General features: G+C 38.4%; 2 non-coding genes and 1 pseudogene across 2 annotated transcripts in view; all 3 read right to left on the bottom strand.

Moving 5' to 3' along the window:
* Positions 1 to 259, bottom strand: part of LOC127012379 (small subunit ribosomal RNA) — a 1,995-nt gene extending 1,736 nt beyond the window's left edge. The window contains exon 1 of the ribosomal RNA XR_007765875.1: positions 1 to 259. This exon is cut by the window's left edge and continues 1,736 nt beyond it. This is a non-coding gene — a ribosomal RNA (small subunit ribosomal RNA).
* Positions 260 to 5,709: 5,450 nt separating this feature from the next.
* On the bottom strand, positions 5,710 to 13,813 carry LOC127012392 (large subunit ribosomal RNA; annotated as a pseudogene).
* A 402-nt stretch (positions 13,814 to 14,215) lies between these two features.
* On the bottom strand, positions 14,216 to 14,394 carry LOC127012387 (5.8S ribosomal RNA). The gene has a single exon (XR_007765883.1). It is a non-coding gene; the product is annotated as a 5.8S ribosomal RNA (ribosomal RNA).
* Positions 14,395 to 15,000: the final 606 nt, after the last annotated feature.

A 15,000-nucleotide genomic window follows, 5' to 3' on the forward strand; every position in this document is an offset into this window, starting at 1 on the left:
CTAGAGTTCAACCAATATAACGATCTTGCGATCGCTTGGTTTTAGCCTAATAAAAGCACATGTTCCATAAGGTTCATGTTTTAATTGCATGTATTAGCTCTAGAATTACCACAGTTATCCAAGTAACTGTTAACGATCTAAGGAACCATAACTGATATAATGAGCCTTTTGCGGTTTCACTTTTAATTCGTGTGTACTTAGACATGCATGGCTTAATCTTTGAGACAAGCATATAACTACTGGCAGGATCAACCAGAATAATGTTTTTATTCATATTTCATTCATATTTTTTGAATAGAAATTAGCAATATATATGTTGTTATAGATTTTATTTCTATCGAATACGGCCATTTTTATATAGCATTCGTATACGTTTGTTTTCCAATTTATACTTGTTTCGCCACTAATAATAACAAGTTTTTATTGATGTCAAAAAGAATCATATTCTTTATAAACACAATATTTATTTTTCATATATTTTCTTTATATATGCACATTTCATTCTAAAATATCATTTTTGTTCGACATACATAATATATTGTATCCACACATGTACAATTTTTGTTTAACCAATATAAGATATTGAGTTAATCATTTGTATTTTGACGATAAATTTAAAATTTATCTATATATATCCATATAAGTCTCTGGTAATATATAAAATAGAACCGAGTGTATATATATAATTATTACTACTATATTTATTTCTTAAATAATATATACTTATATATTATTTATATATATACTCTTTATTATATATTATATAATTTCTTAAATAACTCTCTTAATAGCTATTTTTTATTATCAACAATATAAGTTGATATTAATATTGAAAATGTATTCATAATTACATTTTTATATTTCTTTGGTAGACTTTTATGTACTATTATTATTTAATAATACACATATAATATAAATCATGTTAGCCTACCTCCTAAAATTAACGATAAAATTCGGAAACAATTTGTTATTCTATGTACAATAGAAACTTGGCCTTTGTTTCAACGTTATTATCTTTGGGCTTAAAATATTAACCGCGGAGCCAAGTCTCGTATTCAAATAAATGAATAAAGAAACAAATTTGACGGATAATATCTTCTCTACTGACATATGTCAATAGCAGACGGCCGGCCCATTGACCATCCTATAGTAGTTTTTGGACACGCTGTCTCCCATTCGGGTATATTCAATTTACTTTGCCACTCACCCATATAGTGTTCTCTAATATAATAAGACAACGCACTTTTATATTCATTATATGGATATATTGCCTTCCTCATATTTGCCACACCACCTATAGTAGTTTTTGGACACGCTGTCTCCCATTCGGGTATATTCAATTTACTTTGCCACTCACCCATATAGTGTTCTCTTATATAATAAGAAAACGCACTTTTATTTTCATTATATGGATATATTGCCTTCCTCATATTTGCCACACCACCTATAGTAGTTTTTGGACACGCTGTCTCCCATTCGGGTATATTCAATTTACTTTGCCACTCACCCATATAGTGTTCTCTTATATAATAAGAAAACGCACTTTTATTTTCATTATATGGATATATTGCCTTCCTCATATTTGCCACACCACCTATAGTAGTTTTTGGACACGCTGTCTCCCATTCGGGTATATTCAATTCTCTTTGCCACTCACCCTTATAGTATTCTCTTATTTAATAAGAATACTAAAATACTTCTCATATTATAGATGTAATCTATTAACTTCTCAATATCCATACGGTTTATGTATGGTATTGACAAAATCCTATGCATTTGCATAAGATTTATTTTGCCACAATTTATAGTACTAGTGCCGCCCTCACTAGGTATAAATATCTCATTTCGCTAGTAGTGTATGGGCAAATTCTACTAGCTATTCTCATAAATATGTCACTTATATGCCATATCTATACAATTCATGCACTTTTATATGTATATTTGCTATATTATACATTATTATGCCTTATAGGTATTATACCTATAAGCCACATCCATACGATTGCTTAATATAAATATATGTATAATTTTTTATACATATTTTTTTTTTATTTATGTATGGTTTTTTATTCATATCCATATACTGTATTCACTTTTATATGGATATGATTGGCGTTTTATATAGTATTGACAAAATCATAAGTTTGACCAATACGAGGAGAGGTCCGCCAACGACCACCTCCCTATAGGTGTTTTTGGACACGCTGTCTCCCATTCGACTGCTTACTATACTAGGGGCTACCCGCTCCGTATGATATTCTCTCATATAACAAGAGAATGCAAGAAATATTCGTATTTTATGAATATAATCCATTTATTTTTCAATATCCATACGTTTTACTTAGTTTTTTGTACGGTATTGACAAAATCCTATGCATTTGCATAAGATTTATTTTGCCACAATTTATAGTACTAGTGCCGCCCTCACTAGGTATAAATATCTCATTTCGCTAGTAGTGTATGGGGAAATTCTACTAGCTATTCTCATAAATATGTCACTTATATGCCATATCTATACAATTCATGCACTTTTATATGTATATTTGCTATATTATACATTATTATGCCTTATAGGTATTATACCTATAAGCCACATCCATACGATTGCTTAATATAAATATATGTATAATTTTTTATACATATTTTTTTTTTATTTTTGTATGGTTTTTTATTCATATCCATATACTGTATTCAATTTTATATGGATATGATTGGCGTTTTATATAGTATTGACAAAATCATAAGTTTGACCAATACGAGGAGAGGTCCGCCAACGACCACCTCCCTATAGGTGTTTTTGGACACGCTGTCTCCCATTCGACTGCTTACTATACTAGGGGCTACCCGCTCCGTATGATATTCTCTCATATAACAAGAGAATGCAAGAAATATTCGTATTTTATGAATATAATCCATTTATTTTTCAATATCCATACGTTTTACTTAGTTTTTTGTACGGTATTGACAAAATCCTATGCATTTGCATAAGATTTATTTTGCCACAATTTATAGTACTAGTGCCGCCCTCACTAGGTATAAATATCTCATTTCGCTAGTAGTGTATGGGCAAATTCTACTAGCTATTCTCATAAATATGTCACTTATATGCCATATCTATACAATTCATGCACTTTTATATGTATATTTGCTATATTATACATTATTATGCCTTATAGGTATTATACCTATAAGCCACATCCATACGATTGCTTAATATAAATATATGTATAATTTTTTATACATATTTTTTTTTATTTATGTATGGTTTTTTATTCATATCCATATACTGTATTCACTTTTATATGGATATGATTGGCGTTTTATATAGTATTGACAAAATCATAAGTTTGACCAATACGAGGAGAGGTCCGCCAACGACCACCTCCCTATAGGTGTTTTTGGACACGCTGTCTCCCATTCGACTGCTTACTATACTAGGGGCTACCCGCTCCGTATGATATTCTCTCATATAACAAGAGAATGCAAGAAATATTCGTATTTTATGAATATAATCCATTTATTTTTCAATATCCATACGTTTTACTTAGTTTTTTGTACGGTATTGACAAAATCCTATGCATTTGCATAAGATTTATTTTGCCACAATTTATAGTACTAGTGCCGCCCTCACTAGGTATAAATATCTCATTTCGCTAGTAGTGTATGGGCAAATTCTACTAGCTATTCTCATAAATATGTCACTTATATGCCATATCTATACAATTCATGCACTTTTATATGTATATTTGCTATATTATACATTATTATGCCTTATAGGTATTATACCTATAAGCCACATCCATACGATTGCTTAATATAAATATATGTATAATTTTTTATACATATTTTTTTTTATTTATGTATGGTTTTTTATTCATATCCATATACTGTATTCACTTTTATATGGATATGATTGGCGTTTTATATAGTATTGACAAAATCATAAGTTTGACCAATACGAGGAGAGGTCCGCCAACGACCACCTCCCTATAGGTGTTTTTGGACACGCTGTCTCCCATTCGACTGCTTACTATACTAGGGGCTGCCCGCTCCGTATGATATTCTCTCGTATAACAAGAGAATGCAAGAAATATTCGTATTTTATGAATATAATCCATTTATTTTTCAATATCCATACGTTTTACTTAGTTTTTTGTACGGTATTGACAAAATCCTATGCATTTGCATAAGATTTATTTTGCCACAATTTATAGTACTAGTGCCGCCCTCACTAGGTATAAATATCTCATTTCGCTAGTAGTGTATGGGCAAATTCTACTAGCTATTCTCATAAATGCCTTCTTTATGCCATATCTATACAATTTATGCACTTTTATATGTATATTTGCTAATATTATACATTATTATGCCTTATAGGTATTATACCTATAAGCCATATACATACGATTTCATTTTTTTATTTATATATGGTTTTGTATTTATAACCATATACCGTATTTACTTTTATAAGGATATGATTGGCGTTTTATATAGTATTGACAAAATTATAAGTTTGACAAACACTTTTTTAAGTCTTTTAGTTAAAATTGTCATTTTTAATTGACTATCTAAACACTAGATATATTTGCACATGGAGCAAAGAGTATAAAAATTGGTCGCGTCACTAATAATATCGCGATACATTTTTACTACCATCAAAATACCACATACGTTTATATGTCCTCTTTATTTAATTTGGTTTCTAAACCTCAGGAATAGTTTTAATTATATGTGCGCTCTAAGTTGAATGAATTTCTTGAATCTCTTTACTTGAATTTCTAAGACTTAAAAATATTTATAAATAGATGTCCTATTGCATAATATTTTTTTATCGCTTCACTTATAAAATAACGATCCTGCCTTTCTACCTTTGAATAAACATTCATATAAACATGGAGAAAAAAACGTTCGCGTCACTAACAGTATGTGACGATAAAATTTTGCTAACATTAAAAGGAACATATTTTTATATGTCAACTCTTAGTTGAATTGGTCTATTGCTTAAGATTCTAGACCTTAGGAATATTTTTATATTATATGTTTGCCAATCTTCGCGTCACTAAAAAGATGACGATTCATATTGTTATTATTAGATGGTCGAGTTGTACTTATATTGATATGTTAATCAAATTGGTCTCTTACTTGAAAATCTAGACCTTAGGAATATTTTTATATTATATGTTTGCCAATCTTCGCGTCACTAATAAGATGACGATTCATATTATTATTAGATGGTCGAGTTGTACTTATATTGATATGTTAATCAAATTGGTCTCTTACTTGAAAATCTAGACCTTAGGAATATTTTTATATTATATGTTTGCCAATCTTCGCGTCACTAATAAGATGACGATTCATATTGTTATTATTAGATGGTCGAGTTGTACTTATATTGATATGTTAATCAAATTGGTCTCTTACTTGAAAATCTAGACCTTAGGAATATTTTTATATTATATGTTTGCCAATCTTCGCGTCACTAATAAGATGACGATTCATATTGTTATTATTAGATGGTCGAGTTGTACTTATATTGATATGTTAATCAAATTGGTCTCTTACTTGAAAATCTAGACCTTAGGAATGTAATATATAAAGGATTAAAAATTCGCCACAAAGCCAAGCAAACAATCAATGCATACAAATAGATTGTTGGTTGAACTTTATATAAGAAGTTCAACACAACAAATAAATTATGCAATTTTATTATCGAATCATCAAGCAAAGGATAAGCTTCAGTGGATCGCAGTATGGCAGCTGCTCAACCACTTACAACACCTTGCCTGTTACAAAAGTCGTTTACAATTGATTCTAGGCTTTGTCATTGTATTAAATAATGCTTTTATATGTAACTAGCGCGGCATCAGGTGATCAAAGATCCTCCCAATTTACTATGTTACAAATTACATTGGCATCACATCCATTGTCGTTTAAAAAGTAAATTATAAACTTTAAATGGTTTAGAAGCCATACAATGCAAATTGCCCCTTATTTATCATTGCAGTCCAGCACGGATACGACCTTAGAGGCGTTCAGGCATAATCCAACGGACGTAGCGTCATACCACTGTTCGCTCGAACAAGTATTGTGCCATTGGTCCGTACCTGCGGTTCCTCTCGTACTACGCAGGAATGCTGTCGCAACAACGTTTTGTCATTAGTAGGGTAAAACTAACCTGTCTCACGACGGTCTAAACCCAGCTCACGTTCCCTTGCATGGGTGAACAATCCAACGCTTGGTGAATTTTGCTTCACAATGATAGGAAGAGCCGACATCGAAGGATCAAAAAGCGACGTCGCTATGAACGCTTGGCCGCCACAAGCCAGTTATCCCTATGGTAACTTTTCTGACACCTCTTGTTAAAAACTCTTTAAACCAAAAGGATCGATAGGCCGAGCTTTTGCTGTCCCTGTGTGTACTGAACACCGAGATCAAGTCAGCATTTGCCCTTTTGCTCTATGTGTGGTTTCTGTCCGCACTGAGCTGGCCTTGGGACACCTCCGTTATTATTTGAGAGATGTACCGCCCCAGTCAAACTCCCTACCTGGCAATGTCCTTGAATTGGATCATACCTGAGTAATTGGAGTTATACCAAATTTTCAAATCAAAAATACATAAATGCACCGTTTTATTAAAGAATTTGTTTGCGATTATATAACAAACTCGTGATACTTTGATCAAGAAGCTTGCATCAAAACCCAATACCATAAGATATAATAAATATATCCGTATAATGGCTAGGAAATGATACACGTTCCATTTAATCAAGTAAGTAAGGAAACAATAAGAGTAGTGGTATTTCATTGGCGATACCAAACCGAGGTCTAATATCTCCCACTTATTCTACACCTCTTATGTCTCCTTACACTGCCAGATTAGAGTCAAGCTCAAAAGGGTCTTCTTTCCCCGCTAATTATTCCAAGCCCGTTCCCTTGGCTGTGGTTTCGCTAGATAGTAGATAGGGACAGGTGTGTCTCGGATCCCTCCGAACTTATTTAACGTGACGTGTTCCGCACTGAAGGGATTACAGCCACGGCATTCTAATATACCCACAAGGGAGTATATAATGCAAGGGTCTGGGTTAAGCGCCAAACCAACGCCCTGGACTAGAAGCTATAGCTATGTACATAGCAACCACCCCAGTAGCAATTTAAGTACTTGCTTGTCGGGCAAGCACTCCCCCTTGCATAGGGGCGAGATCTATCTAAAATCTCTACTGTTCTTTGGGTCGCAGCACCCGAGTTGTATTAACGCAACATCCACGTCGAGCCCGGGGACTCTACCCGCGATATAGGTGTCAACCACAGCCACCACGAAACTCCCACTAGGGGGCCGACCTCAATGAGTAGCCTTGGAGAACCACTCAACCCGTGGCACCGAAATTTCAGGCTCGGTGGGCCTCACCCCTTCAGCTCCGACAAGCTCGGATGGGGCAACCATGTCATATTAGTCGCCTCCTACGACAAGCAATGACAAGCTGTGGCAGTATTCTTCGCCGTTGCCACACGGCAAGGGGGTTTTGGGACTATTGTCCCGGCGCCTGCGGTTCATCCCTCGTCGCTTCCATCCTACGCCTCGAGAAGGCAGCATCAGCAAAAGCTCCTAGGAGACGCATCCGTTCTGGGGTCTCGACTACTCCTGCGACGTTCCATCGTTCTTGGACTCGAACAATGCCAAGGGCATCCAAGTCACGCAAATCGCTATAGAGGCGGCACTCACATAGTACGTGAAGCCAGTCCTCACTCTCCTCTCCACATGAGCATGCGGTTGTGGTGCTGAGGGTTCTACCATGGAGGAAAGCGTTGAACGACCCGTGTCCTGTCAGCAAGAATCCGGCTCTTAAGGTGAAGACAAAGTCCTTCCTCTTGTAGACGAACGCTGCCTCTGGGAAAAACTGGCGAGTCACAAAACCGTGAGCCGCTTGGTCCCATCTGAGTTGCCACTCATTTAGCAGACATTCGTCTAGCAGAGCCATCTTGGATTTCCAGTCCAACACAGACAAGTCCTGTCCATAGAGCCAGTCGCTCTCGTCCAGGGGAACGTGCTTTCTGAGCTTAAACTTCACTGCCATCCTGTGAGCATCTAAATCCATTGGAGGAGCACCAGCAAGCACCTGCAGTGCCACCGTGGACACTGTGCGGCATACCGGTAGGCATCCTAATAGGATGGTCCTCTGGCACGAGGTGAGGAGTCTTAAGGACTTGCCCTTGCTCGCCGCCTTGTACCAGACCGAGGCACCGAAGAGTGCACAGGGGACCATGAGTCCGCTGTATATCGTCCTCTTAGCACGGGAGCTGAGCCCCCAATCGACTCGGAGCACCCGTGCTAGCCCTCCGGCAACTCCAGCCAGCCGATCTCTGAGAGCAGAGATATGCGGGAGAAAGCTCATCCGCTCGCCGACTAAGATGCCAAGGTACCGGCATTTGGTGACGTATGGCAGGCTTGCTCCAGCAAACCGTACCGTCGGTCTCCTAGTGTCTGAAAGATTCCCTTTCAGCAACATGATTGCCGTCTTGCTGGTTGACACACTCACTCCAACCTCAGCTCCCCAGGCTCCCACGATGTCCATCAACTGCTCACCCTTTCGCTCCAGATCGGCACGGGAATTCCCATCGACGAAAAGTAGCAAGTCATCTGCAAACGCGCTCAGAGCACAATGTGGCTCCAGGCGCTGAAGCAGCACATCCATCAGTAGGTTCCAAATAAATGGACCACTGACGGACCCTTGCGGGCAGCCCCGTGTAACCGACACTGTGGCCGCTTCGTAACTGCTGATGATACTGGCACTTCGACCGGAGAAATAACTTTTCCACAAGTCTATCTCTCGACAGCCGACGTCGATAAGCCGATCCAGCACCGCGTTCCACTCAACATTGTCGAAGGCACCCTTGAAATCAACAAAGATTCCCAGCACCCTCCTCTCGCGGCTGGTGGAAACGGTGTTTTTAGCGTGCATCCACGCATCCTCAACGCAGCGTCCAGGCCGAAATCCAAATTGCCATCTGCAGCCATCCGGTAGCACATCCTTCAGTCGATTCACCATGATCCCTTCCAGCACCTTTCCGAACACTGGCAAAAGGCATATGCCACGATAAGAGGCAGGATCGCTCCTGTCCTTATCTGGCCCCTTTACCAGCGGTATCACTCTCGGGTGTTTCCACTCGGCAGGAAAATATCCTTCCGAGAGGCATCGAGAGTACAACTTCGTCAGGTGCTGAGGGATAGCACGCCATACCTCCTTGACGATCCCACCCGTGATGCCGTCCATTCCCGGCGATCGCCGGCTTCTCAGCTTCGCGACGCTGGTTGCCACCTCGAAGGCTTCGAGGGTCGGTGGAGCAGCAGGAGTTATACCCTCACGCACTGTGGATTCCGCAACAGGGAAGAAGTTGCGGAGGAGTATATCTGCGCAGTCGTGCCATGTCGTAAGTAGCGCGCCGTTCGACCTAAGACATCCAAGATCGGTTGTCTTTTTCCGGCCTCGGCATATTCGGTAGGCGTGCCCCCATGGATCATCCTTGTGCCGTCCCACGAAGTCCCGCCAGTTTTGTTCCTTTGTCATCAGGATAAGCTTCTTATACTGGCCTGAGGCAAGCCTTAATCCAGCGGCAAGTCGCTCAACATCGCCGGTGCCACTCCGACGAGCTGCCTGCAGCCTGCGCCTCAGTCTCCTGACCTCTTGGCGCTTGGTACTCAGTTCAGGATTCCACCATATTACGTTTCCCCTTGCTGCAGGTATCCTGCGCCCTATTACCCTGTCGCACACTTCGTGTACGATGGAGCGAAGGGCTGACACATGATCATCCAACGGCGATTCCTCCAGTTCCTCGAGACATTCAGCTACATCCCTTAGTTCTACTCTGAATCTTCGCCAACTTGCATTGGAGAGCCTCCATTGCGGTACCGGAGCTAGGCTCTCAACAGTACTGCTTGGATCTGGAGTAACCTCAACAGTGATGATGTTGTGGTCACTCAGCTCCCAGAAGTCAACTCTCCATTCGTATATTGCCCACACACGCGCTGCTTCGTTGGTGAAGGTCACGTCGATATCACTTCTGGAGCGGTGATTATCGAACGTGAACACCTGGCTGGCCGTATTAAGCACACAGACACCGCTTGCGATGATCCACTCGTCCATGTGCTGTCCCCGTTCGCGATTCAGACGGTCTCCAGAGTTAGCTGGAGTTTTGCTGAACCACATCGGGGAAACCGCATTCGCATCAAGTCCGAGGATTGTCGGTGTCCTGCTGGCTAGCAGCAGAACCGTATCCAGGTAGTCAGTGTAGGGCTGCAGGGCAGCTGAGTACTGGCAGTATACGGAGGACAGAAAAATGGTGCCGTATTTTCCTGTGACACTCACGCACACTCCATAATCCGTCGTCAATGTCTCGATGGGCATGCAGATGGCAGACGGGTCGTCCACGATGATGGCAGCTTTCTTCCTTTTGTCAGCGAAGATTCTCATGCCTCCAGGGAGTCCAGTGAGACGCTTGCCTGCGTCCACATAGGGCTCCTGAATGAGTGCGAACAGGTGGCCAGCATCTCTCATCCGCTTTGCAAGCTCGATGACAGCGCAACGGCCTCGACCACAATTCGCTTGGATGAAGCTGAACATGTTAATGTCTAGCTTGCACCCTGGCTAGCACAGCGCTATATATCGGGCATCCACCCGAGAGCATATAGTGCCCCGAGGGTAGCCCTTTATGGCGGCAGTTACGGCAGTCCACCGCATTTTTGCACTTCGCCGCGACGTGGTCGTTGTGTCCGCACTGGCGGCAGACCTGGTTTTCTCTAGCGTACCGACACTCGACAAATGTACCTAAATAAGCCTAACGCCTCTCTCAAGAGAGCGCCTCTCTCGTGACACACGTGGCGCAATGGAAAATTTCCAATGGGAAAAACCCAATTTCACCCGGTTTCACCACTTTTACACAGGGAAAACACGCGCACTGGGTTCGCAGGCACAAAACACGAATTTTCGTGCTGTTTCTAGCTTCGTATCTGGTCTCTATCAGTCAATATTGGCTACACTCGCGGAGCGTACGGAAAACACGTCTGTTCGCACGAGCAATCTAACACCGACTGGAGTAGATAGGGACAGTAGGAATCTCGTTAATCCATTCATGCGCGTCACTAATTAGATGACGAGGCATTTGGCTACCTTAAGAGAGTCATAGTTACTCCCGCCGTTGACCCGCGCTTACTTGAATTTCTTCACTTTGACATTCAGAGCACTGGGCAGAAATCACATTGTGTCAACACCCGCTAGGGCCATCACAATGCTTTGTTTTAATTAGACAGTCGGATTCCCCAAGTCCGTGCCAGTTCTGAATTGATTGTTAATTGATAATCGTTATAATTAATAAGAACTAATTGGTTTAACCCAATTAGTATTCTTAAAAATTTTAGCAAGAAAGTTCCACAATTGGCTACGTAACTAAACTATCCGGGGAACAAGTAACTAACATAAATGCTAGAAACTCTATTTACCCAGAACGAGCACATAAACCATGTTATTGTTTCCCAATCAAGCCCGACTATCTCAATCTTCAGAGCCAATCCTTATCCCGAAGTTACGGATCTAATTTGCCGACTTCCCTTACCTACATTATTCTATCGACTAGAGACTCTTCACCTTGGAGACCAGCTGCGGATATTGGTACGGCCTGTTGAGAAGTTTGCGTGTCCCCACCATAAATTTTCAAGGTCCGAGGAGAAAATATCGACACAACAGTATATGTCATGCTCTTCTAGCCCATCTACCATATCTCTCTGCGAAAGACTTCCATGGTAGTACGGCTATAAAACAGAAAAGAAAACTCTTCCGATATCTCTCGACGGCTTCTTTATGGTCGTTCCTGTTGCCAGGATGAGCACGAGGCCCATATTTAATAACAAACGGATACTCAACAGGTTACGGAATTGGAACCGTATTCCCTTTCGTTCAAAATTATTCAAGTATATTAATTTAGCTAGATTTTATATAATATATATATTTGTTTGGCATTTGTATTTTACTTGAAAATTTTCGGCTTTCGCCTTGAACTTAGGACCGACTAACTCGTGATCAACCACTGTTCACACGAAACCCTTCTCCACTTCAGTCCTCCAAGGTCTCATTCGATTATTTGCTACTACCACCAAGATCTGTACCAATGGCAGCTCCATGCAGGCTTACGCCAAACACTTCTACGCATACCATTGTACCTTCCTACTCACTAAAGTTTCAAAATTTATATTACAAGTAATATAAATCATCTACTTTAGCGGTAATGTATAGGTATACAACTTAAGCGCCATCCATTTTAAGGGCTAGTTGCTTCGGCAGGTGAGTTGTTACACACTCCTTAGCGGATTTCGACTTCCATGATCACCGTCCTGCTGTTTTAAGCAACCAACGCCTTTCATGGTATCTGCATGAGTTGTTAATTTGGGCACCGTAACATTACGTTTGGTTCATCCCACAGCGCCAGTTCTGCTTACCAAAAGTGGCCCACTGGGCACATTATATCATAACCTTGAACTTCATATCAAGAAAGTTAAGGTTCTTACCCATTTAAAGTTTGAGAATAGGTTAAGATCGTTTCGACCCTAAGGCCTCTAATCATTCGCTTTACCAGATAAGATTATTTTATATAATATTAAAATGCACCAGCTATCCTGAGGGAAACTTCGGAAGGAACCAGCTACTAGATGGTTCGATTGGTCTTTCGCCCCTATACTCAATTCTGACAATCGATTTGCACGTCAGAACTGTTTCGGTCTTCCATCAGGGTTTCCCCTGACTTCAACCTGATCAAGTATAGTTCACCATCTTTCGGGTCACAGCATATATGCTCAAGGTACGTTCCAGTTAGAGGCATAAATAATATAAATATCATTATACATAACTATATAGAACGCCCCGGGATTGTGTTAATTAGCTATAAATAGTTAAAAAACTAATCCCATTATTAGTCAAGTTAATTACGCTATTAGGTTTATATCCCAATAACTTGCACATATGTTAGACTCCTTGGTCCGTGTTTCAAGACGGGTCCCGAAGGTATCCTGAATCTTTCGCATTGTTAATCCTACAAGTGCATATAATAAACACAAAAATCAATGATAATTATGCCATTATATAATTCCGAAAAATTAACGCACTGTATTCATATAAATCTATCAGCACTTTATCAAATTAATAACATTTATTCTGTGTTAAAATGCAAGCAAATTAATTTGAATAAACTATAAGTTATATTTTATGATAAATTTGGTATGCTAATAGATTACAATGTCCTTATATGGAAAAAATGCACACTATTATCATAATATTGTTTAAATATTACAATTCTAATGATGAATTTTCCATAACGGATATTCAGGTTCATCGGGCTTAACCTCTAAGCAGTTTCACGTACTGTTTAACTCTCTATTCAGAGTTCTTTTCAACTTTCCCTCACGGTACTTGTTTACTATCGGTCTCATGGTTATATTTAGTTTTAGATGGAGTTTACCACCCACTTAGTGCTGCACTATCAAGCAACACGACTCTTTGGAAACATCATCTAGTAATCATTAACGTTATACGGGCCTGGCACCCTCTATGGGTAAATGGCCTCATTTAAGAAGGACTTAAATCGTTAATTTCTCATACTAGAATATTGACGCTCCATACACTGCATCTCACATTTGCCATATAGACAAAGTGACTTAGTGCTGAACTGATTTCTTTTCGCTCGCCGCTACTAAGAAAATCCTTGTTAGTTTCTTTTCCTCCCCTAATTAATATGCTTAAATTCAGGGGGTAGTCCCATATGAGTTGAGGTTGTGTATAACTTTTATATGCAATTAATTCTTTATATATAATGATAAAACATTTTATTAAATTCGTTATATTAATAATATCTGTATATAAATGGCATTTGTTTGATTTAACGAATCAACGAAGAACAATAATATTGTCAACGGTTTTCTATTTTCTAATCATTAATAAGAGACAATTCTAGATAAATTTTTATGCTAGACATTTCTCAGTATCATTTGATTGAAAAAGAAAATATTTCTCTTCGTTTTTCACATTCAAATTATTTACTAATGTGAGATAATGTTTTTCATATATTTTTTAATATTATGAATAAAATAATTAAATTATTATTATCCAATAATATACCATATGCTTATAAAATTTCATTATAAAATTTGTATAAGCAACTTAATTAGCATAGTCTTACAACCCTCAACCATATGTAGTCCAAGCAGCACTATAAAATTAATTAAAGTACATAACAGCATGGACTGCGATATGCGTTCAAAATGTCGATGTTCATGTGTCCTGCAGTTCACACGATGACGCACAGTTTGCTGCGTTCTTCATCGACCCATGAGCCGAGTGATCCACCGCTTAGAGTTTTATAAATTGGTTTCTTAATTTTGTCAAATATGTTTTTATTGAAAGAAATTAAAAATACACCATTTTACTGGCATATATCAATTCCTTCAATAAATTTATTTTTATACCTAAAACGAATGCTGCGAAATGTCTTAGTTTTATATAACCAATATATATCAAAGTATTTCTTTTTAAATTGCATTTATTGTAAATAAATATATATATATATATATATTAATACTTTTTTAGCGATATAAATTGAAATTTATATAAAACATTAACCTGTATAAAACCAGGTACAACATTGTACATTTTAGGTTGTTGCATTATCCAATGTATGCGCATAACTGAGATGAACAATACATATCGCAACGCGTGTATATTATGGTCCATATACACACAGTATTTTAATTGTGTTTATATACAATAATAATTTAATATTATTATTTTAATAATTCGATTTGCTTGTTCGAATTTTTATTTGTTTGTTTTGGCTGCTTATTATTTCTCTCATATGTATTAAATACAATATATAATTTTAATATTTGCATTATTTCGATTTGCTTGTTCGAAATTTCATTTGATCTATATTAGATCATATACATTTTGGCAATTCATATTTTATT

This window comes from Drosophila biarmipes, unplaced genomic scaffold (genome assembly GCF_025231255.1).
Source record: "Drosophila biarmipes strain raj3 unplaced genomic scaffold, RU_DBia_V1.1 ptg000066l, whole genome shotgun sequence".
NCBI lineage: Eukaryota > Metazoa > Arthropoda > Insecta > Diptera > Drosophilidae > Drosophila > Drosophila biarmipes.